The 23,706-nt window shown below is 45.8% G+C and overlaps 1 protein-coding gene across 4 annotated transcripts in view; it reads right to left on the bottom strand.

Annotated features, from left to right (window-relative positions):
* LOC146865549 (baculoviral IAP repeat-containing protein 1-like) overlaps positions 1-22,799 on the bottom strand; it is an 851,823-nt gene extending 829,024 nt beyond the window's left edge. For all 4 annotated transcript variants that reach the window (XM_085632363.1, XM_085632364.1, XM_085632365.1 and 1 more), the window contains exon 1: positions 22,596-22,799. The gene's annotated coding sequence lies outside the window, so the exon portion shown is untranslated. The remainder of the gene's footprint in view (positions 1-22,595) is intronic.
* Positions 22,800-23,706: the final 907 nt, after the last annotated feature.

Raw genomic sequence — 23,706 nt, 5'->3', positions numbered from 1 at the left:
TAATCTAGAACTGCAGACTTTTATCAAGGATCATGACCTACCCGAGCCCTTGAACCCGCAGGATTCGCTCTATGGAGGACGAACCAACGCTGTTACTCCTTATTGTAAGGCCTCTGGTGATGAAAAGATTTTTTACTATGATTTTACCAGCTTATAACCCTTTGTAAATAAGACAAAAGTCTATCCTGTAGGACAACCTAAGATCCTTTATAAAGATTTTCGCCACCCCCAAAGGTATTTTGGTCTAATCAGATGTAGAATTCAACTGCCTAGGGGACTTTTTTCCCTGTGCTTCCTTACAGATTTGAGGGCAAACAGCTATTTACCCTGTGTCGCTCCTGCACAGAAGCCAGACAGGCCTCCCAGTGTGATCACTCTGATGCAGAACCTGGTGCACTGTAGAAGTGAATGTCGCTCTGAAAAAAGGCTATGTGATAGATTGCATTTATGAGATATAACATTTTGAAAATGTTTCTCATGATCTGTTTACTGACTACATCAATTTGAGCATCTTAGGCACAAGCAAGATGCTTCAGGTTATCCCCTGTGGTGTACCGATAATGAGGAGAAACAGAAGTACCGGAGGGAATATTTTCAGAAAGAGGGTATTCGATTGCGAGCTAATAAAATTCATGTGAACCCCACTAAAAGACAAATTGCTAAACAGTTTCTCAATTCTCTATCGGGAAAACTGGGGCAGGCAGAAGATCGCTCGGAAACTAATCTAGTGACTGAGCCAGATGAATTTGATACGTACTTTTTTACTACCTACTGCGAGATGTCATCTTGCAAGTTCATAGATGATGATACCGCTTGTGTGTGTTGGCGGTAAACCAAAGAACATTACCCGCCTTCATGCAACGCTAACATTTTTATTGCCAGTTTCACCACCGCTTATACTAGATTAGAGCTGTACAAGCTCCTAGAGTTGCTTCAAGACCGCTGTCTTTACCACGACACAGACTCAGTGATTTTCGTGAGCAAAGAGGGCGATGTTAAACCCCCCTCCTTTGGGTGACTATCTGGGGGAACTCACTAGCGAAACACTTTCCGATGAATACATCACTGAGTTTGTCTCCGCCGGCCCCAAAACCTATGGTTACCACTCATCAGGCGGTAAAGTCTGCTTGAAGGTGAAGGGGATCACCCCCAATGTTCAGAACTGTGAAAAAGTTAATTTTCAAAACTTAAAAGAGCTGGTCAATCAATATGCTAAACACACTGAAAGAGGTGAATGTGTTCCAGAAGATGAGAGCTTAGTAGTGCAGCATCACTGCACTGTAAGAATGAAAAAACATTGGGATATTGAGACACGGCCTCTTCGCAAAACATTGAGGGTTGTATATGATAAGCAAGCGCATTCTTTTTTCTCAGACTTGTTTTATTATGTTTTACACAAGTAGTATAATCATAACATCTGGCAATACATATAGTCGTTCCTCCCGTATACGGCTATCATGATGCTATTTCCATGTAGAGTATTGCGGTTGTGACAGGTTATAGTTTCGCAAAGAGTCATATATGGAACACCAGTACCTTAAGGACAACAGATTCTTCTTAAATGAACCCCCTCCCTTGTACTCCTAACCCTCCCAAGACCCAGCCCGTTTGCCAAAGGTCCTTCCTATTAACGCTTACGGGGACAGATAGGGGAGCCTGAAAGAGAATCCCCAACTGTGTAAGAACAAAACTCCGGAGAAAAAAGAAAGGGAAAAAACAAAATTGCTGGGCTCGGATATCCCAGTTGAAGTGTGACCCTGGGTGACAAGTTGGTGCTGAACTAAGTCTATGAGACGCTCTTATGTGAGACTATACTCTGTTTAGAATTGGAACAGGTGTAGTGCTCTAACCCTCGGGGAGCATGTAGTCATCGGGAGGCCAGTGGACAAGTAGTTAACCAAAGCACCCCAAGTGTATTCAAAAATGTTAAAAGCGTCCCTGTAGATGTCACTCATGCGTTCTATGGTTAGTGCCCTACAGAGGTGTGCCTCCCATTGCGTCATGACCGGGGCCTCCTTCCTCTTCCAGGCTGCGGCCAGAGCCGTTTTGGCTGCACCTAGACAAATCCACATAATGGCTTGATCCGCAGTAGTTTGATATTTCAAACCCCGGTCCCTAAGCCCCAGGAGCACAAATTCAGGAGAGACCCGGATGGGGTACCCTAATATGTCCTTGATATGGGTGAGAATTTCATTCCAGAAGGGGCGAATGACTGGGCAGTCCCACCATATGTGACGGAAATTGCCAAGGAGGCCGCAACCCCTCCAGCATAAGTCTGTTGTATTGGGGAAATCTTCTCGAGTTTGATGGGGTATAGGTACTAATCATAAAGTACCTTGTAGTGGGTCTCTCGTTGTGTTAGTGAGTGATTGTGGTGCCGAATGCTACTCCATAAAGCTTTCCATTGAATGTCCGTGATAGTTTGACCGAGTGTTCTTTCCCAAAAGTCAGGATAACGGGGACGAGGGGATGATAAGCTATGTAATAATGCTGCGTAGAGCAAGGAACTAGCCCCTTTCATTGTGCCCGCTCCTTTTAGATAGCGCTCTAGTGTTGTGAGTTCCCTCGTCGCTCCCTCTCTGATCTCGGGATGCAGGGCCCAATGGTGTAACTGGAGATAGTGAAAGTATACTGTCTGGGGTAGATTGAAATCTTGCTGACAGTTTTAAAATGTGAGGATATCCCAATTATCTAATAGATGTGCAAGAGTGAGGCAACAGCGTCGAAAGGGCCCGGCTCTAGTCCGGGGGAAATGCTGGGTTGTAGTGTATGGGGATGGAAACATCGTCCATTCAGTCTGTCTCAGCACGTCGTCCCATGTGTGGAAAGTCATTCTAGTATGGGTGCTAATGTACGCATTCGCTGGTCGGTCTTTTTTTGGCTTCCAGAGGAGGTCCCATATCACCCGACCCGCTATCGCCCGGTCCATGTGTAGCCAGTGTTTGTCCAACTCTCGGTGGGACCATTCAACTATGACCCTGAGTTGTGCTCCTTTATAATAGAGTGTCAGGTCAGTCATCGCTAGGCCTCCTTCGTCTGTGGGTTTTCTAAGGAGATGGAATGGTAGCCTTGGTCTCTTATTTTGCCAAACAAATTTTGTAAGCAGTACATACGCTCTGTACAAGAAGTGTTTCTCTAGGCTGATGGGGAGGCTCTGAAATAAGTGCAGAAGTTTCGGCAGTACCACCATCTTAATAGCATGGAGTCTGCTGATCCAGGACAGATAGAGAGGCGACCAGCACTTGAGGTCGGCTTGTAGTTGGGTAAGAAGTGGATGGTAATTAGCGGCAAACAGATCCGCTATTTTGAGGGTCAATTTAATCCCCAGATAGGTCAGATCCTTCTTTTGCAATGGTGAAGTTGCCCCCAGATTTCTCATTTCGGCTTTTGGCAACGTTAGATTTAGGATGAATGATTTAGAGAGGTTAATCTTGAGGCTCGCTACCTGCTCCAAATGAGCCATCTCCTCTTGTACTGAAGTCAGAGAGCGTAGGGGGTCCGACAATGTCAACAAGACATCATCGGCGAACAGCGATATCTTATGTTTGTGTGAACCAAATGGCACCCCTCTAATCTCCGGTGACTCTCTAATAGTTGTTGCTAAGGGTTTAATGCTGAGCGCGAAAAGGAGCGGAGACAGTGGGCATCCCTGTCTCGTTCCCCTCCCCAACAAGAGAGGGTCCGAGGCTACCCCGTTAACCAAGATTCTGACACTAAGTGCTGCAAAATTAGCTTGTATCATGTTGATTAAGGTGTTGCGGAATCCGAACCCATGGAGGACCTGAAAGAGAAAGGACCAGTGTACCCGATCTAACGCCTTTTCGGCATCCAGACCTAGGAGTACTGCAGGAATCTGCTTCTTGAGGGTTTTCTCTATTAAGTGGATCACCCTGCATACATTATCATGCGTTTGTCTGACCCTAATAAAACCGGATTGGTCCGGGTATAAGATCTGGCATCAAGTTGTCTAACCGGGAGGCCAAAATCTTGGAATACAATTTGGCGTCTAGGTTAGGGAGGTCTATGGGGCAGTAAGAACCACAGAGCTGAGGGTCATTCCCTGCCTTGGGGACCACGGTGATTAATGCATCGCTCATTGTGCGAGTTACTTGGGTAGAGGTCGAAATGTGATTGAAAAGGAGAGTTACTTGGGGAATGAGCTCCGTACTGACGGTTTTATAGAAGTGTGCGGTCAGGCCATCCACTCCCGGGGCCTTGTGCAGTTTGAGAGTCTTGATGGCTGTCTGGACCTCCTCCTCCGATATGGGCTCCCCCAGTTGTTCATTCTGGGATGGCGTAACCTGGGGCAGCGTCACTGAATTGAGGTAATTTGCTTGTGCGTATGGGTTGGTTTGATCAGGCGTATAAAGTGTTTCGTAAAACTCCTTAAACAAATGCGTTTTCCCGAGTTCCTCCCTAATCTGGGCCCCCGTGGGATCTTTTATGCTTGCAAAAAACTCTCCCTTTTTACTCGCAGTTGTCTCGCCAAATGCGCCCCTATTTTATTACCCTGAGCATAAGATGTCTGTTGAAGGCGAGGCAAAGTCAATTCCGCTCTGTTCGAGTAAATTGCTTGCAGTTTGCCTTTCAGGGCTGACACTTTTCTCTGGAGTGTGAGAGTGGGGTTGACCTTGTGTTCACGTTCTGCAATCTTAAACTCCCCCTCTAAAAGTAACCTCTCTGACGTCCCTTCTTTATTAAGGGCAAGCATGAGGGACTGACATTGGCCCCAAATAACAGCCTTAAATGTGTCCCAGTTGTTTGCTGTGGATGTGTCTTGGGGGTTGTTTATTTGGAAGAAATCCCTAATAGAGGGCCGTAATGAGTCCCGCAACGTTTTGTCTCAAGTTAAGGCATTGGGGAAGTACCACCTCTTGTATTTAGAAATCGTGCTCAGCCACTCAAAAGAAACTGCCACTGGGGCATGATCTGAAATGATGATAGGATGTATTGTGGCTTCTCGGACCTGGCTGTTGAGGTGTTGATTAAGAAACGTGTAATCATGTCTTGAGTAACTGCAGTTGACAGGAGAAAATAACGTGTTGTCTGTGTCATCTGGGTGAGCTTCCCTCCACGCATCCCTGAGACCCATCTGCTGTACCGCTTGTTTCAAAGCTTTTGGGAAGCTTCCCGTGTGGGCTTTGTGTGGGTTTGAGCTGTCTGCCCCCGAATGCCAGGTGAGATTAAAGTCTCCCATAAGTATTATGTCGCCAGTTGCAAAGCCTCCCAGCAGAGACAGCGTGGAGTGAAGGACTTGTGCCTGATTAGTATGGGGTGCATATATATTGATGCTATAGTGCACTGTCTCCCCCTAAGGCGCCCCTTCACCATTAATACCATCCCCTCCTGGTACGTCTCATAGTCCTCTGGTTGGAATTTGAGTGAGGAGTGGAAGAGTAAAGCCACCCCATTATGTTTTGTGGCGGAGGAGGATTTGTAAATCAGTGAATAGGACTTGTGTTTCAATCTAGGATCTTCTGACCATTTGAGGTGGGTCTCATGAAGAGCCACCATGTCATAGTGTTGATCTGTGCGGTATTTCCATACCTTTTGAAGCTTAAAGGGAGCATTCATACCTCGTATGTTCCAAGACAATCTGGTGAACACCATATTGATGGTGGCATGTGAGTCAGCCTCTTGCAATCAGACCTCAGCCAGTATCCCTTCTCATACTCCCCCCTTTGTCTCTGCCCTCCTCCTGTCTCTTCGGGCCTTCGCATTGTGTTTCTCCTACCCCCCTCCCTCCCCTCAGAGCCCTCTGTGTCGTCCCCAGCACCCAGGGCCAAGAAGAAAAAAACAACAAGAAACAGAAACAAACAAACTTGAACAGTGTCATCTCTGGGACTGTGCGTCCCCAGCCCAGCATACCTCTATGATGTCCATCCGACACTGTGATGCGATTAGGACCACAGTCCACTGCCAGAAGTTCTATGATGCAGCTAGTGGTAAAGACACCCACCATCCGTCTGTGACCAGGGTAGAGTGCTCTTGTCCTCAGGGTTTGTTCTAAAGAAGAGGGTAAATAGCGTTGGTGTCACCAATGTTTAGATCCCAATAAGTTGGTTATTGAAGAGAGGGTGGGGCTCGGACGTCACTGTCAGATTCCTAATATGGATGAATCACCGTCCTTTCAAGCCATATCAGTTCAGCGCTCGTAATCTGGTCAGTGGTCCCTTGGGTCTGGAGCCCTGTACGAAGTCTCTCAGTTTGGTTCAAGGGCCTCTTGGGTCTTCTTCGATCTGGGAAGTTGGCGGGTGCACCACAAGCTCGTCTCACCCCCACCAGACATGTCGTTGCCTTGAAGAGCAGGGGCATTCTCCCCAGAATCAGTGACTGGCAGTGGAATTCCCAGGAAACTGCATGCCTCTTGCACTTCGGTTACATGGCGTGCCCTGTTTTTATATTCAAAGCTAAGACCAAAAGGGTAGGTCCAGCGGTATCGGATATTGCCCTTCTGTAGTTTGTCTGTGACGAGTGTGAATTTCTGGCGTCGTGCCAGGGTCGCTGGCTGCTTGTAGTATAGCGTCTTTGGTTTTGAAGGAGTGTAGTTTGGTGAGGATGTCACTTGGCCACTGTTTCTCCCCTCGTAAAAGGCTTCCTACTCTGTGGACTCTCTCCATTTTCACCTTGACCGTTGCCACTCCCAGTATTTTAGAAAACAGCCCCGATATGAAGGCTTCGAGGTCCGGACCTTTTGCTCCTTTCTCCAGGTTGCGGATTCGTATATTATCCCGCCGAGAGTGGTTTTCCAGATCCTCTTGTATTAATTGCATTGCTGTGAACTGGGTCTGGAGATCCCTCGCCATGGCCGAGATTTGTTCCGCTCTCTGGTCGAATTCCGCATTTTTAGTCTCCACGTCCAGCACCCTCGTGCCCACCGAATCGATATCTTGCTGTAGGGAGGGGAGTCTCCCGCTTGAGGTCTGCCTTCAATGAGTCTAGGGATTGGGTCCAGTCCACCTTCAGTTTGTCCCTCAGTTCCTGTTTGAATGCTCTTAAAGAGGTGAGTAGGTCCTCCCTAGATAGCGCCATTCGGGTCTCTTCGCAAACGCCCGATTGTGGTTCCGTATTGGAGGTAGATGTGAAGTAGGTAGAAACCCTGTTGCTCTGAGGCTGTTTTTTATGCCGCATAGGGCTGTATTATCCGCGGGAGATGTGTTGAGCCCGATTCTCCTGAATCACAGAGCCTGGAATGTCCTCGGTCCCCTCACCAGCCCTATTACCCTCTGCAGTTGGTCAGAGTTTAGGGGTACTTTAAGGTCCAAGATGGAGCCTGTTCTCAGTGCTCAGCCATGTGGGGGCTCCCAGAATGCCTCTTGCTGCTCTATTTTCAATGCTGAACTCGTCGTACGCCGCACCTCTACGCCTATGGTCTCTCTCACATATGCAGGCCTCCACCCCTCTCACGCATGCCCTTCTTGCAAGGTGTCAGTGTGGGCATTAACGGGGATTGCTGTCTGAAGCTCCCTGAATTGGCTAGGGTTATAAAGTACTGAGTGCTCCCATTGAATGCCCACCGAGGCTGGTAAGATGAGCCCCGCTGCTAGCATTGATTAGCCGCCGAGCACGAGATCTCAGAGTCTGCCTTAGGCCTGTCGTCCACTGCGGCGCCATTTTGGGGTCAGGCACTGCCAGTTCATGATTCACCTCAGGGGTTAATGGTATAGTTTTAGCCCAAAAAGAGGAGAAGACCCTCTCTATTTGGCTGCACACAAAGTAGCTATTATGGCCTCCACTCGACGGGTATCTCCGTTCTCTGGAGTGCGAACCGCTTGTCTCTTAGTTCCTCGCTACGCTGCAGGAAAATGATGGCCGTCGCGTCCTCTGCCCCGCGCTGCTGCTGCCCACCGGGCTGCTGAATATCGCTCCCCTTTCACGATCCTGCAGGAGCGGACGCTCCAGGTTGGAGTCTCTCTTGTTGGCCCCAATATATCAGCTCTCCACCCGTTGTAGCTCTCTGCATTCAGCCCCGGTTAAAGCTCCGGCCAGAACGGCTACCTTCCATGGTGCACTCAGCCACTCACCATCCGCCGGTCCACACTCGAATCCTGATGCCTCCGGAGACACTGGAATTGTTTCTGCATGATGCCAGGTATATTTCCCTACTTTTGGAGTCTTAAGCGCGGTGGTGTCTGCATTTACTAACTTTCTGGCAGCGGAGCCGTCGTGGATCACGTCCACACGTCCATCTTGGCTGGACACGCCCCCGATAAGCTCATTCTTAAAGATGACTACAAAACTCTGCCCTACGGCTTTTAAGAGTCATCCATCCTCTGTGTAAGCACGGCGCTAGCGAGAAAAGGCTTTCTGCTCTGGGGTTTATAGTTTATTAGAGGGTGTTTAAAGTATGGATATTATAATACAGCATCCATTCTCATGCATCCTCGCAGGTCCTTCCAATTCTGGTAAAAGTTACTTTGTAAAAAAAACTTTTGGAAAATGCTCATCAAATGATGACCCAACCACCCATGTAGCCCTATTCCTGTTGGCAGCAGCTCTATCAAGAACTCTCACGAAAGTTTCCACACCTCAAATTTGTCGAGGGCCTCCCCGCCACCTTAAATGATGACATTTTATTTCCACCCTCTAGTGTTAATATGTCAATTGTAGATGATCTATTGCCCTCTGCTTGTGACAGGGATGAAACTGAAAAAGCTTTTACTCAGTATGTTCACCATCGGAATCTTAGCATTTTATACATTGTGCAGAACGTGTTCTGCCAAGGTAAGAGCTCACGAACCATCGCTCTGAACACCAGGTACATGGGGCTTTTCAAAAACCCCAGAGACAAACTTCAAATAATTACTCTAGCCAGACAGATGTACCGGGGTCACCCTAGTTTCTTTCTAGAAGCCTTTGAGGATGCCACTCAGAGACCCCATGGGTATCTTTTTGTAGATTTAAACGCTGGCACGCCAGAGGATTACAGATTGAGGACGGGGCTTTAGCCACCGGATCTTCCTGTGGCTTATACTCTAAAAAAGTCCTCCCGGCTATAAAAAGAAGCTAAATGGAAAGCATCACACCAGTTTAGAGCGTCATCCCCCTCATGACATGTCCAACAGGGTAGCACGCAATCTATCTCTTTGAAGACTGTTGGTCTCATCATCCCCACAACAAAGGAAAGCTCTTCTATGCTCAGCGTCTGAAGATTTAGTAGCAGTGATATTGGAGATAGCCCTAAATACCTTGAAGGGCAACGTCCCTTTGAGTTCTCAGCAAATCTGAGTCCTTAAAAAGAAAAGTAATCTTGTTAAAAAATTTAGCAATAAAAAGATCTCTATTAAAACAAAAAAAAAGTCTTGTCAAGCAGTCTGGGGGCTTCATAGGATCACTGCTAAGCTTTGCTATTCCGTTTCTCTCAGGCCTGCTGTGCCGCCGGTGATGGCATACATTGAAAAAATGTATCTCGTTCCTAAACATCAGCTAGACAGAATGCGGAGCCCCTCAAGCCCCAATGCTGACATTAGAAAATCAGCCATGGATCTGTTGGGACGCCGAGATGAGAGAAATTCTTCAGCAAAGTGATTTACCTGTGCACTAAAAGGCTAATCTTTATACCACTATTCTTCAAACGTATCTGAACTTTGTCCATCATGGTAAAATGGAAAAAGAGGGCCTGACTTTACTCATGCCTGAAAGTCAAGAGCCACCTGTTTCTCCCGCCAGAGAACCAGTATCACAGCTGTTAATCTAGTTAATTAAATCCTTGATAATGTTAACCCCCGGCACAAAAAGAAAGCCCAATTACTACCTAAGAAAATTCATCATAATTAAGACATAGCTTTCTGGAATGATAAGGGGGAACTTCTTCATACAGGTAATGTTATACGTGGTTCAAACCTGCACGACATGGTCAGAGGCGCCACACAAACACACTCCTTTGTCAATAATAAAGTTGGGACTCCTTCTTGCAGAGCCTAGCAGAACTGAAGCATTCCGGCATCTGTGCTAGGACATGGTGGTCATCGTATCTATTTAGAAGATTTAAAAAAGCAACGTAGTCGCCCCTTTTGTTATTTCTTTACCCCCCGCATCACCATTACCACATGCCCCTCAAAGAGCACCCATACATGACCTCCAAGTTAGCGATGATAATGCACATGAACCCATAACTACAAGCACTCCCACCAAAATACAAAAAAAACATTCACAAGATTGCCTTGGTTATCTGTTTAGCACCCGCGATTTATAATAGAGATCTGTGTTTATTACTGGATAGCAAAACAATCTATTGGTATGTAACTACCTCATCTTTATCATCCCCTGTAGTTTTGTAGGATTTGTAGGATTTTATACCTGGTGGCCATACCACGTATTACTGGGTGATGATAATAATTGATTTTTATGTACCTCATTTTTTTTCGGTGTTGATGCTGTGATTTTTATGCCATGGTACATATTGTATTTAATAACTACGGCTACCTCATTATTCAACTATAAGCTTGAATATGTGTTTTCTATATTTTATAAATGTATTATAGCTATCAGTAATTATTATTGGGTATCAAAAATAAGATGTGATTCCTTTTCTATGTAACTTCTGCAGATTTTATGTTTGAGGTGGATACTGGGCTTTATATGCAACGGTGCATAATGTATTTGATAACTACCGCTACCTCATTAATCAACTATAAGCTGGAATTTCTTTTTTCTATTGTCACTAAATGTTGTCAAGTGTTTGTAATTCCACATAATGAAACTGTAATTACGTAAAAATCTGATTCTCTATTATGTAAAAGAAGTTTTCAATTAAATTGCAAATATTGTCTCAAAATAAATCTTTGTCGAGCTTGTTTTTACATTTAATAAAATCAATTTTCTCTAAAACGCATTATCATTCTTTTCAATAATGTGATGATATGAAACTTACAAAATATCATTTTAATTCGTAGCTACATTCCCTATATCCGGCTTACAGAGCTCCATAAACAACCCTAAAACAAGACATGCCCAGACATGCCCAGGCATGCTCCTCAAAATCTATTGATCGATTTTATCATACATTTTTGATTTCATCACTGTATTATTTTATAAGCCTTAATTCACAAATCCTACCTTGCCGTTTTATACGCTTTTGATGTCATTGCTGTATCATTTTATAAGCCTTGATTCAAAAATTTGCATTAACCTATACAACAGCGAAAGGCGATAATCTTATCAAAACATTATAAGGAACAATTAAAAACAGATTTGGACCGATTCCAATATAGCCATGTGGACCACAGGGGCGTGGCAATGTGGCAACACGGACCAGAGGGGAGTGGCCCCTGTCACATCCAATTAGCGGAAATACATGGTGATGAGTAGTGTACAACCTGCTAGGCGCTGCTTTGCGGAACAAACGCTGCCTCTGGGGCAGATAGCAAATAAAAACAAATTGTCAAGAGAAACCTAGTGCTTTCAATGAGAGGCAAACCGCTTGCATGTAAAAAATCCACCCTATGTTCATGGCAGAAGGAAGCCGGTATTAACTTTTTAATACGGCTCAACCTTTTGCGTGAGTGTGGTTTTTTTAAGGAGAGATACACTGCATTAGTTAGCCCAATACAGACACCCACCAGGCATCTTCCTATTCCAATATTATCTAATCACATTTGTAAATGCACGTAGTTTCTTTCAGCACCCAGGAGAGAAACCTACATCGAGTTCAAGTTTGCCAGGTATCTTGCGAGTGCGCCCGCATCAGCAGCCTCTCACTCCCGGCTCACCACTGCACAAGTGTACCTATAGAGGTTATTAGGCAGGAATTACGACTGGACAACAAAGGCACGTGACTCCGAGCCGTACCCCATATTTGGGCACCTGCGTAGGAAAGAAGCAACTCCATGTCCTAGTAAATTCTATTATTTATCATAAATTATGCAAGGGTCTATAAACCCACAAAGCGACCCAGGGTCACAAGTGAAACACATATATCAAAAAACAAATTAACTCTTATTTTGAAAACTGATTTTGTGGCCGCTATTTTGAAGGCCAGCACTACCAGATACACAATTGTGCAGAAGCCAGTAGGCATGCATTCCAGACGCTATGGCTACAATGGCATGGAACCGAGTGTGTGGCAGGCAGCCTCCAACCACTTTGGTGCCAGTGAGAGGGCAAGTAATTACCTAGAAGCTTAGAGGTGCCACCTTCTGCTCCAGCCACGCAGACTGCTTGCACCAGCTAAATGTATGCGTATAATCTGGTCACAATGTATTTTTAAAACCCCTTCCCACTGGTAGCCGCCCATTTATTTGTGAGAAAGGCTCCATAGGGGATCAGCTTTAAATCTCTTATCTGAGGAAAGCCAGAAATTGTTCACGTTATTAAACCTTCTGTGCCTAATTAACTGCATATTTGTCACTTCTTGTACCTTGAAGCTGGATATAAAGAATATCAGCAGAACACAAACCTGTGTTAACAGCATAATCTGTTTACGCTGTAAACAAAGGATAAAGGCACACTGCCACGTTCCACATCTGTTTAAAAACAATATCCCTTTCAGCCATTTTGGAGCTCAATTGATATGCAGAAAATGCGTGCTGTATCTCGCTAAATAGTGGGCTTAAAGCGATATTAATGTACATATATGTATTCTGTTGTAAAAAAGTGCTTTACATTAAGTAAAACAGATATAAAATGATTTTTTACATTCCACTTGTGATCAGAGAGACTATATGGCAGAGTGGGGGAATGGGTTTTGTAAGTGGAAAAATTGGGAGATTTGAGAGCACAGGTTTCATTGGGAGCAAGGCATTTAATTAAAAAAATAGATGGGGTATTAATTAGCAAATGCAATTTACAATAATGTTACAGGTAGTGATCTCATAATAAGTGAGATCACAGGAAGCAATGCCATGCCCATTGTTAGACCCGGGATCCCTGGTTGCCTGGGGTAGGTACCTTACGCCAAGTAGCGTCCCGCGTTCCAACGTCAGGGAAAGGAAGGTCACCTTGTTAGATAGCCCCGCTCACCCCCTCTGTAGCTTGGCACGAGCAGCCAGGCTTATCTTCAAGGCAAATGTGTAAAGTATTCGCAACCACGCTCACAATAATCCAATGATGACACCACAAATAGACTCCACACGAGTTTTATAAAACGAGTATAAACTCTATGTAAAAAGATATACGATAAGACCACACGATATACAACCAACATATGAGGTTGTGTAATATTTCTCCTGGCCGGTTGTTAGGCCAGCCAGCCCTTGCAAGTTCTGGCGATGTCAATAAGCACTTCTAAACATTCTCCTGTACTCCTAATCACATGTCATACAGTTCGTAATGCTAGAATCAGGTACTTTTGCAATACTGTAATGCGTAACGTAGCAATCAGACACTCTGCAATGAAAAGAATGCAATGCGTAACGCAACAATCAGGTTCTTTGTGAGGTAAAACAATGCAATGCGTAATCCAATCACAAGATATGTTGTTCTGCAATAATGAGGCAATGCGTATACACTAATCAGGTAATTCGGGATGCAGGAATAATGCAATGCGCAATATGCTAATCAGGTAGTTCGTTATGCAGGAATAAAGCAATGCGTCATACGACAATCAAGTAGTTCGTTATACAGAAATGTTGCAATGTGTAATACGTCAGTCAGGTACTCCGCTCTCAGAAATGGAATACTATGTAGTACACTCAGGCCCGATCACCAGGCCTTAGGCGGTCTCTCCGCCTTCTCTTCTGACCTTCAGTCAGCCTCTCACAGTTGCCCCCAACACAGTACGATGTAATTCCAAAGTGCAGCTTCACACTCCGGCCCCAGTACCCCCACTCCCTTAGGGCAATACGGGCTGCAATACGAGCCAAAGCAGAGTCTCACGCTGCCAACACGAGAGAGAGGCTGAGAGCGTCTCCCTCCGAGTCCTCGCCGTTCCCCAGGAGTCTACAAACGTTACCTGGGGGGCTCGAACCCACTCTCCTCTCCTCGTCCAGCGGCTAGGCCTCCAAGCAGCTTTGTGAAATGGCAACGGCAGCTCTGGCCAGCAACACAGCTCCTCTGGGACTGCCAGTCCAGGCCGCTTCACTTACGAAGATCTTAGGCTGTCACAAAGCACACGCACACAGCGTCGCTGAGTCTTCCTTCACTCCGGGTGCACGATCACTGGACACTCCACATACAGGTCTCAGGCTGCAGGAAGATCACACACACAGCGTCGCTGAGACTCACTTTACTCCAGTGCACACAACAACACAGCGAATCCTCACGAAAGTCTCCCGGTGCACAACGCACCCGCACACAGCGGTGATGAGACTCACATGGATTCCGTTGCACACGATCACTGGACAATCCTCACAATGAGGTTCAGGTTGGACAAAGCACAGACACACAGCGTCGCTGATCCTTGCTTGGCTTCCAGGTGCCCCCGATCACAGACCGATCCTCCTGAAAGTCTCAGTGCTGCACAAAGCACACGCACACAGAGTCACTGAGACTCACTTGGACACCAGGTGCCCACGATCACAGGCAGTTCTTACGAGGGTCTCAGACTGCAACAGGCACGCTCCCACAGTGCCGCTGAGACTCTCCTGGAAACTTTTATGTTCCTGTGTTTCCAAACCGGGAGCCAGCACACCTCAGGCCCTTGGGGATAGTTACTTCAGGACACAGCACACAGCAAAGTCCTTCAAGCAGGGGGACACAGCACACAGCAAAGTCCCTTTAGCTTTTCCTTGGTTGAAACAGCAAATGGCAGGCCAGCCCCAGATCACACAGCAAGGGTCAGTCATATCCTTCAGTCTCTTCAGTTGTTTCTTCTTTGGCAAAGGTCCTCTTGACCACAAAGTAGCTCCAGTCTTGTTCACACTTGATCAAGCCATTCTTCAAAGTACAGGGGCTTCAGTTCTCATAGTTATACCCCTCAATGGCTTTGAAGTCTTTGTGCTTCGGGGGCACTGACCCCTGTTCAAACCAGTTCTGGGCAGAGGCGTAGCTAGAGCTTGTGGCTATCCCTCGGATTAAAGCCCATGGCATCCGCAGTCCTGTGATTGTGTGAGGTTAAGTCTCGGACTCGAATTTTAGATCTCACCTCACAGTCAAATTTTGGGCACAAATATTTCTCACATGTATCATTGGAATGCTAGTTTTGCATTGGTCTATTAACTAGTGCAAGTAGGTGTTAACTATCTGAACTCGCAGTTGTAGAGGGCAGCGCACAGCACCCCGGGGCCACTCGCTTAATTATACTGGTGTGAATTTTTAAAATACTTTTAAACATATTTGTCAACCTGCCTGACTGTGACCGCTATGTGTGTCTCACAGGCTCTCCCGAGGCAATCATGCTATCACGTACATGCTCACTGCGGCGGACGGAGTGCGTGAGTCAGCTGACTCTAATGAATTTTTGGCATAGGCATGAGGCAATTGAGATTTGTGTTAGGGCCTCTCACACCCAGGCCCCATGTGGGACAGAGAGAGCAGAATGGAGTTTAATGAGTCTTCTCTCCTGGTTTATTATTTGAGCTCTCTCCAAACAGCTGCAATGCCACATGTTCACAGACAGGTACTCTCATCAGCGTGCATCGTGACGGTCACTCGAGACAGACTACGTTTGCACTTACCTGTGTGTATCTGGTCTGAAGGTGGGGTGTTGGATTTAGGGGTCTTTCGACACTTGCTGTGCTGTAGGCTTTAAACAGCAATGCAGGGTGGACTGAATACCCGACTAAAGACCAAGCTGCTTCTGTGCCATGGGCAGAAAAAAAATGACAATCTTTGCCTGAAGTGTGGTCTGGTGTATTTACACTTGGGGTGTAACTTGTCACTCGCTGTGTCTCACTAAAGATATTTATGCCAGGACATCAGGGTAGGTTCTGGTGAGGCTCATGCCACTACAACTCTGAATGACTCATGTGCACCCAGCAATACCCCTTCTACATTGGTGGGGTCCAGTAAAGAATATGTGTACTCTAATAAACTGTTGTGTTGTATTGTTAGTGGCTTTATTGCACAGCTTCGCTCCAGTAGTTCTACAGCCTAACTGCAGGTCCTTGCTCTTTTTGGTGTTAATTCTTAGCAGTGTCCGTAGCTGTTATTTTAATTATAGTCAGCTGCAGCAGGCGTTTGCAGCAGTTTTAGATCTTCTAAGAGTTTCTCATTGCTCTAATTTCTGATATTTATGTTCCCTCATCTTCTTTGCTTGATTTTTGCTCTCAAGAAAGTGTCAAATATCATTCATAACCACACTGAAATTATGAACATGTCACACATAGCAATCTGAAAGCTTCAGCTATGGATGGCACGTGTCATGATGTCATTTGCTGACTGCCCAACTTGGTTAGTCCCCTCACTTCTTTTTATAGGACCAGTCCTGCCAAGTACCACGCATTAGGTGTTAGACTAAGGCAGTTCAGTGTGGTGCTCCGCATCACCGCACTGAAATGCAATTTCAAGCATAATGCATGTCTCAGCTGTCACTGTCACAAACAGTAGAGCGCCACTGCAAAGAGTGTGGCAGGTGGCAGTGCGCCTCTGTGGCCAGCGTGGGCTACTCCTGAGTCCCATAGGCTTGTGATGCTCCCAGAAGCTGAGCAGGCTCACAGTCAGATACAATGTGTGTCAATTGTTAATTGATTTCCCGCTGCGCTTTGTAAGTCAGACAGCATGACGTCATGGCCCAGTCAGTGGTAGGGCCCAATTAGCTACCAAGAGACAGCCTGTCGGGGCCTGCCCCAGTCAGGTTGTGCAACACACTTTGTGGCCCTAACACAACGAGTGGAAGTGATGTTACGTCCTGCTGCAGAAGCGTGCGGGCGGGGCAGTTAGCCGGCTGCTGAGTGCTTGGCGGCATTAATCATGGTCCTCGGGGGGCCCGGGGCTGGCTTGCACCTGGCCTGCCCCAACCGGGCCGCCTGCACTGAAGAGCTTAATGATATCTATAATGGCCGCTCGCACCTGGCCGGGCTGACTGGACCGCCCGCACCGTGGGGCGTAATAATAAATATAATGGCCCGCAGCCGGCAGCAAATTATCAAAGCCTGGTGGCTGGGACAGTGACAGGCACGGACCATTCTACACGACGAGTCAGGTCCGGTTTTGCAGCGGCAGAACTAGAGGACAGAGGGCTGAAATTGCAGCGGGGGTCACTGGCTGTAGCAGCCAGCTAGAGCTGCCTTGGTGTCGCCAATGACCCAGTCACGCTGCCCAACCTGGCTCAGGCTGAAAGAACAGAAAGAGTAAGTAAAAATAACAACAAACCACTTCAAGTTGTCAGTGAGTGTCACAATGTGAAACACAATCAAATTAACTTAATCTGAGTGCACGATCTCTAGAACATATAAAATGGGTGTAATTGCTGGTATTTATGTTTCCCTTGACTTCGTTGCTTTATTTTACTGAAGAGAAAGTGTCACTCAACGTCATTGAAATGTCCCTCCTAACTACACTGAAGTAATGAAAATGTCACACATAGGAATCTGAAACCTTGGCAGCTATGTAGGACTTGTCTTGTGACATAGGGGTGGGATGCACTCCACATATTTCTTATTGTAATCTCCGTATTCCTAGGATGCGTGCTGAATGGTGAGTGGCATGCCCAAATGCCACTAAAACAAACAATTACTTCATGAAATGGGTGCAACCTCTTGCACCCAACCAGACACACTGCTGCATGCCGTCTACTGGCCCTTACGTATATTTTAATTTCATTCAGAGAATGTTGATAAGTGAAAGGGAGATTGAGGTAAAGGTCACAGTTTGGAAACGATGGGAAGGACGGAATGATTTTAATTCACACAGCAGGTATGAGAAGAGTTAAGATGTTGAATGAATGAAAGAAGCAATGGAAAATAAAAAAGTTTATTATTAAGTAATGTGAAGGGTTTAAAATGTTTGTATAAGTGGGTGGTGATTTAGACGGTACAGAAGGGATGCAGAGGGAGAGGTTGATAAAAACGAAGTTTGGAAGGTTGTGAATTGAATGATGGTCATATATGTAGGGAGGGTGATAAGATAGAAAACTGTGACTTGTTTGGGTGGAGTGTTTGGCGCAATAATTAAAATAGCTGCTGATTGAAGAGCACACCATGGGGAAAGTAAATCAGGAATAACAGATTTAACATGGAGATTTAACATGGTGTTTAATTTGGAACAGGAGTTTATGTTGCTAAATCAAATATAACATGTGAGTTCAAGACTAGAATACTAATGGGTGATTGTTTCTTATGATTGTTTATAGTGACCCCTGACGAAGGGCGCTTTGCAGCCCAAAATGCATTGGGACTTTATTGAATAAAACACTGCTTGTGATGAACCTTGCATTACTCGTATTTTCACAAGAGGTCCGGAGAGGCACAGTGTTAATATCAGAAGTTTGGAAAAAAGGCAAAACATACCGAGCGTGGATTTGCATACAAAGAAATGGAAAAGAGGTTTAAAGAAGAGTAAATGTGTTTAAAATGATTAAATGAATGAAATTAAAATATACTTAACGGCCAGTAGACGGCATGCAGCAGTGCGTCTGGTTGGGTGCAAGAGGTTGCACCCATTTTATGCAGGACTTGTCTTGTGCCCACTGCCCTGCCACTCACCAAAGATCCTTTCCTTCCCTTGTAGCTCTTACCGTCCTAAGGTTCCAGTACTCCAGGGTCTCTACCATAGCGGTGGTTGGTTCTGCTGCAGCCTGCAGCAAATCGCCCTGCACTGCCACTGCCCCAGACTCGACTCCTCACGTCACGAGAGCGTGTGGTGGTGGAGGTGGAGCGCGTGACGCATCACTGCTACGTTCTTTTCCAGCGCGAGGACTGGCCAAATATTATGCCCAGGGCCATCATTGGTAGCGCTTTTGCGTGCTACAAGATTGAGGGCCCTGAGACGGGACCCACAACCACAAACGCGGTACGTCACGCACCGCACCACTGGTGCGTGCGCTGCAGGCAGCATATACAAGCGCAAGTGCGCTTGCACTTCACACGGAGGCCGCGCGGCACTGGTGGCCCGTGGCGGCGGCTTTTATAATTTATTTGGGGACACTGACACTACTGTAGTGACTGACAGTAGTGTCTGTGAGTGTCCAAATAAATGATAAAGGTCGCCGTCAAGGGCCACCAGTGCCGCGCGGCCGCCGCCCCCAAAATAGTGCCGCCTGGGGCGGACCGCCCCGTTCGCCCCCTCCCCAGCTACGCCGCTGGTTCTGGGTGCCTACCTGCCACTGACACCTTTCATCCTTGATTAGTGGGGATTCTCAATCACTCAGCAGGAGATGAGACAATTGTTTTATAGCAGCGACCAGGCCTCTTCACCTCTGAGGGCTTCTCCTCCCCCAACACTGCAGAAGCAGGTCAGCCTGTTGCTGTCTCACCTCCTCCCCTGGGTCAAGACATTCCCCAGATCCTATCGCTTTCAAATCCAGACAGTCAATCCACAGCCAGGCAGAGACACACAGAAATGTTAGAGCACAAAAACTCTGCCACTTCTAAAAAAGTGGCTTATGAACACACAATGCAAAAACCACCTACATAAAAAGATGTTACATTGTGAGTTCAGGCCTACTAAACTTAACCTTTCCATCTTAAGCTTTTAGGAAGATAGGCTGGAAAACATATTATACAGCCTTCTCATTCTATCCTAGGGCAAGATGGCCTTTTAACAGTGAAAAACGAAATGGAGATAATTTCACTGTCAGGACATGACACACACCTTAGTACTTGTCCTGCCTTTCACATGCACTGCACCCTGTCCAGGGGGTACCCTAGACCTACCATAGGGGTGTCTGATGTACACAGAAAGGGAAGGGTAAGGTCTGGCAAGTGAATGCACTTGACAGAATGACATGGCAGTTTAACAAACTGCATGCAGGCACTGCAATGACAAGCCTAAGTTCCCTTTTTAAGGCTACTTGTGTGGGTGGCACAAATAGTGCTGCAGGCCCGCTAGTAGCAGTTGCATTACCAGCCCTGGCACATATAGTGCACTTTACTAGGGACTTCACTTAGTAAGGCAAACATACCAATCATGGACAACCAATTACCATTACTTTATACAGGGAACACTTACACTTTGAGAAGGTTTAGCAGTGACAAAGTGTCCAGAGCATCTAAATTGGCAACACTATGTCAGTAAAAGGTCTAGAGGGAAAGCAAAAAGTTTAGGGACTTTAGCCAAAAAGTGACCAGTCCTACACCCATGTATTATTCCTCAGTGTAAAAACTTTTGGGGGGTTTATTTTTTCTGTAAATCAAAGTGCACTCACAGCGTTCAACAGATCATAAGGGGCCCTGGATCCCTCCAGTTAACTGGATATAGGAATGCTATTTGAACAAGGTCAAGGGATAAATATAACAAATGCAGGTACAAAGAGGGTGAATTACACCACGGTGAGTATCCAGTTCTGCAACTATGCTTGTAGAATTCAGACCTTTTGAAGCCTGCGCTGTTGAATGAATCCATTAACATATTTGGGGGGGTGACTTTTAAAAGTGAGAAAGCTAAAAGAACACCAATTTTTCATAACAGTCTCCTGCCAAAACATGATATTCCAGCTATGACACACAATCACCTACACTTAACAGTATGGAAGGATTAAGGCTTTTTTTTTCACCGTTCATTCCAATATAAGCCAAAAATCTGGGAAGAATGGGAGGTGGAAACATGCCTTACCTCCCCCTTCCCCGACACCTACTACAATCTGACTGCTTCTGTCTCTTTTTCATCTATACCCTACAGGGAAAAGGAATCCAATAAACGTAGTTATACTGACCCAAACTGGCAGTTTAAGTCAAACTAACAAACTAGTGCCCAGTGATTGGTTAGAGGTATGACCCGCCCTGGAAAAGGCCCTATTCTCTGAAGTAAACAAGTACACCCCGGAATCAATGATCCATCCTTTACCGAAGTTGTGGTCCAACTACAGGTGGGCCGCTTGACCCCAAGCTGTCCAGGCTACAAATAGGCTGCATATTGCTGGTTCACGCTGCCCGTAGTGACCAGTGCCCACTTGGGTACTGTAGCTAGTGATGTCCCATCTCTGGCACTACAGAGGGGGCTTCATCAGTAAGAGGCACCGGCAGCACAGCCCGTGGTCAAGGTCAGTGATGGTGCCTTATTATTTAAGGAGAGGATGTGTGCACGAGCAGTGATTTTTTTCTGACACTTCTTAGCAAAGGAAATAGCGTTGGATGAGGGTACTGCCGGATTTTACGTTTGTGTAGGAGTTGTGTGTGGTGTTACAAGATTTCTATTACGCTTTGATACCTTTTGTGTGGCCGAGTGAATGGATACCCTTTTTGATGTGCGTGGTTGCATGAAAGAGACGAAGAAATATTAACACAAAGAAAATCGCTAATAGAGGTGGGCAAGCAGCGTGGCGTGAGGTGGTGGGGGAGCGCACCGTACGGGGAGATTTGGTAGCGAGAGCAGGGGAACCTAAGACACAAGCTGGGCGTGTAGGGAAGAGCAGGAGAGCAAAAAGAGTTCTGCTAAACAATAGATAAGCCCTGAAAGCGTAGGGAAACTAGTTGGCCGGTGCGCCTTAGCCTTCAAGGGAACTGTCGTATGGCCTGCAGAGACTAGTTAGGAGCTAGGAAACAAGAGCAAAGGAAGAGTTAGCCAATGGCAATCGGCAGGCGGGATTACACTCCCCATACCAATTACAACAGGTCTTCCAGACAGCGCATGCGCTGCCTTGGCCCGACCTAAAAATGTCAGATGGAAATAAACATCTCAGAAGATTTACTGAGGCTGGAATCTAACTGCCTGAAAATGCTGCCTCTTCACAGTCCTTCTCCAGCGCTGCACAGTCACTCTGGAATTTGATTTCAACAGAAATTAGATGCCAAGACCGCCCTTAAACTTTTCTCAAGAAACTAAAAACTTTATTATTTAACTGCTAGCTGAATTGTCTGACACCCTGATATAATCTACCCTGCGTTCTGATATCTCCTTTACAGCTGCCTCTCTTATGTCATCTCATATCCTCATTTACATGACTCTACTTTTCCTCTTCCCCTCTTCTTTTCATTCTTCCTATCAAGCCTTCTATTCAAACCAGCTCCACTTCCTCTTCTCTCACCAACTCTATTTCTTTTGACCCTCTCAACTTAGTAATGCGATGGGATAATGAATTTAGAATGCTTTGCTGGGTTTTAATGCTGCTAGAACTTAAAAGGTGGTAGGTTAATGTCTCTAGGGTTTAGTGCTGTGTTAGTGTCCTTAGGTTAGAAACATCCGACACTGAAGTGACTTGTGTTACAGAAGCAAAAAAAGCTAAAGTTTTCTTTATCGAGACCTAATGTGAGGCATGCCATTTGCAAAACGAAAGTGAAAACCAAGGAGAAACCCCACCCCACAGTAACTCTCTGTGCGCATGGATTTTCACAGAATCCCTTCAGTTTCCAAGAGTTACATTCCATTCCAAGAGATAAGATGTTTGCATATGTGGGCAAAGAAGTGGGAGGAAACAGGGTTGGATAGGATGAACCACAAACGGGGCAGGCAGTACGCAAGCAGGGAAGGGAGTGTCAGAATCAGAAATAAAACAATATGCATAGAAAAGGGAAAGAGAAACAGCTCGCGGTTACTATTATATTTAAACAGAGAAAGAATGAATGCAGCCTGGCTCGCGCACATAACTTTCACGAATATGTTTAGCGCCCGCAGATACTCACGGTTTACTTGCGCTCGACGCTAGGAGAAAGGGCGTGTGTGCTGCGACTTCTGAAATCTCCGTGGCAGTATTTAAAAAACAAAACAAAAAACATAAGGCGCAATACAGGACTTCTGAACGATTGTTTCCTGGAATCGAATTGACAATCTCTGAACAAGGAAATAAAAGAGCAGCAACACAGCACGCGTGAAAAACAAGGAAGAAACATTGAGCAAGATCTGCACAGAGCGTGCGATAAATGACAAAACCCGGAGTGGAGTTTCAGAAGTAACTGGACAGAATGCAATACACGCGAGAAACAAAAGCGAAAGACGCAAATACATTGTGGAATACAGCACTTGTTATTTTAGTGTGCTATGAACTGTGGCTCTACGCATTCTTATCAAAACAAGTTATTCTCATGTCGCTCTATGACAGAAACCCCCACTTAGTTTATAAAGTTCACAAATCTTTGTCAAAAGGGGTGTCAGTCAATTGATTCATCTGAAGTAACGAAAGACTAGAATCTCCAAAATATACTGACTGAAGAAGAAAAACCCTAGGACTGGGCTGGTGCCCTTCCCTTCACTAATGAAGTATGTACAAATTAAATATGACTGCAACGTGGGCTTAGAACATGGTGATAGTGTGTGGGTGCAAGAAATTGGATTATGAAGGTGACTACCCACCTCAAGAAGTAATCACACCCTTGGGCCCCTTCAAAATGTGAAGAGGCCGGGGGCCTGTGAGTCTCCTATGTCTCACAGAAATTCATTGGCGTGGGTGGAATGGGGTCCCTCTGAAGCCTTTTGGGGGCCCAGAAGGGCTGGAGGAAACCTGTGCTGCAGGGGATGCACGGGTCTGTGTTATGCCCCTGAATAGCTTGTGATTCTGGGAAAATCACTTAATCTTCTGGTGCCTAAAAAATTATTGTGAACATATGTGCGTTCATGTACAGCGCTCCAATAACTTCAGGTCGCATCCGCGCTATATAAAACTACAAAAAAATAAAGTAGGGCATGCTATACAGTAAACAATTTAAAAGAATGGGGTTTCATTCACTAACTGAAAGGGCGTTTTATACATTTTTCCAAAATGTTTGTTCTTGTTTATTTTTATTTTTCAAGCTTCAA

This window comes from Triturus cristatus, chromosome 2_1, assembly GCF_964204655.1.
Source record: "Triturus cristatus chromosome 2_1, aTriCri1.1, whole genome shotgun sequence".
Lineage (NCBI taxonomy): Eukaryota > Metazoa > Chordata > Amphibia > Caudata > Salamandridae > Triturus > Triturus cristatus.
Note: the sequence above shows the minus strand (reverse complement) of the source record. Positions and strands in the feature narration are given on the sequence as shown.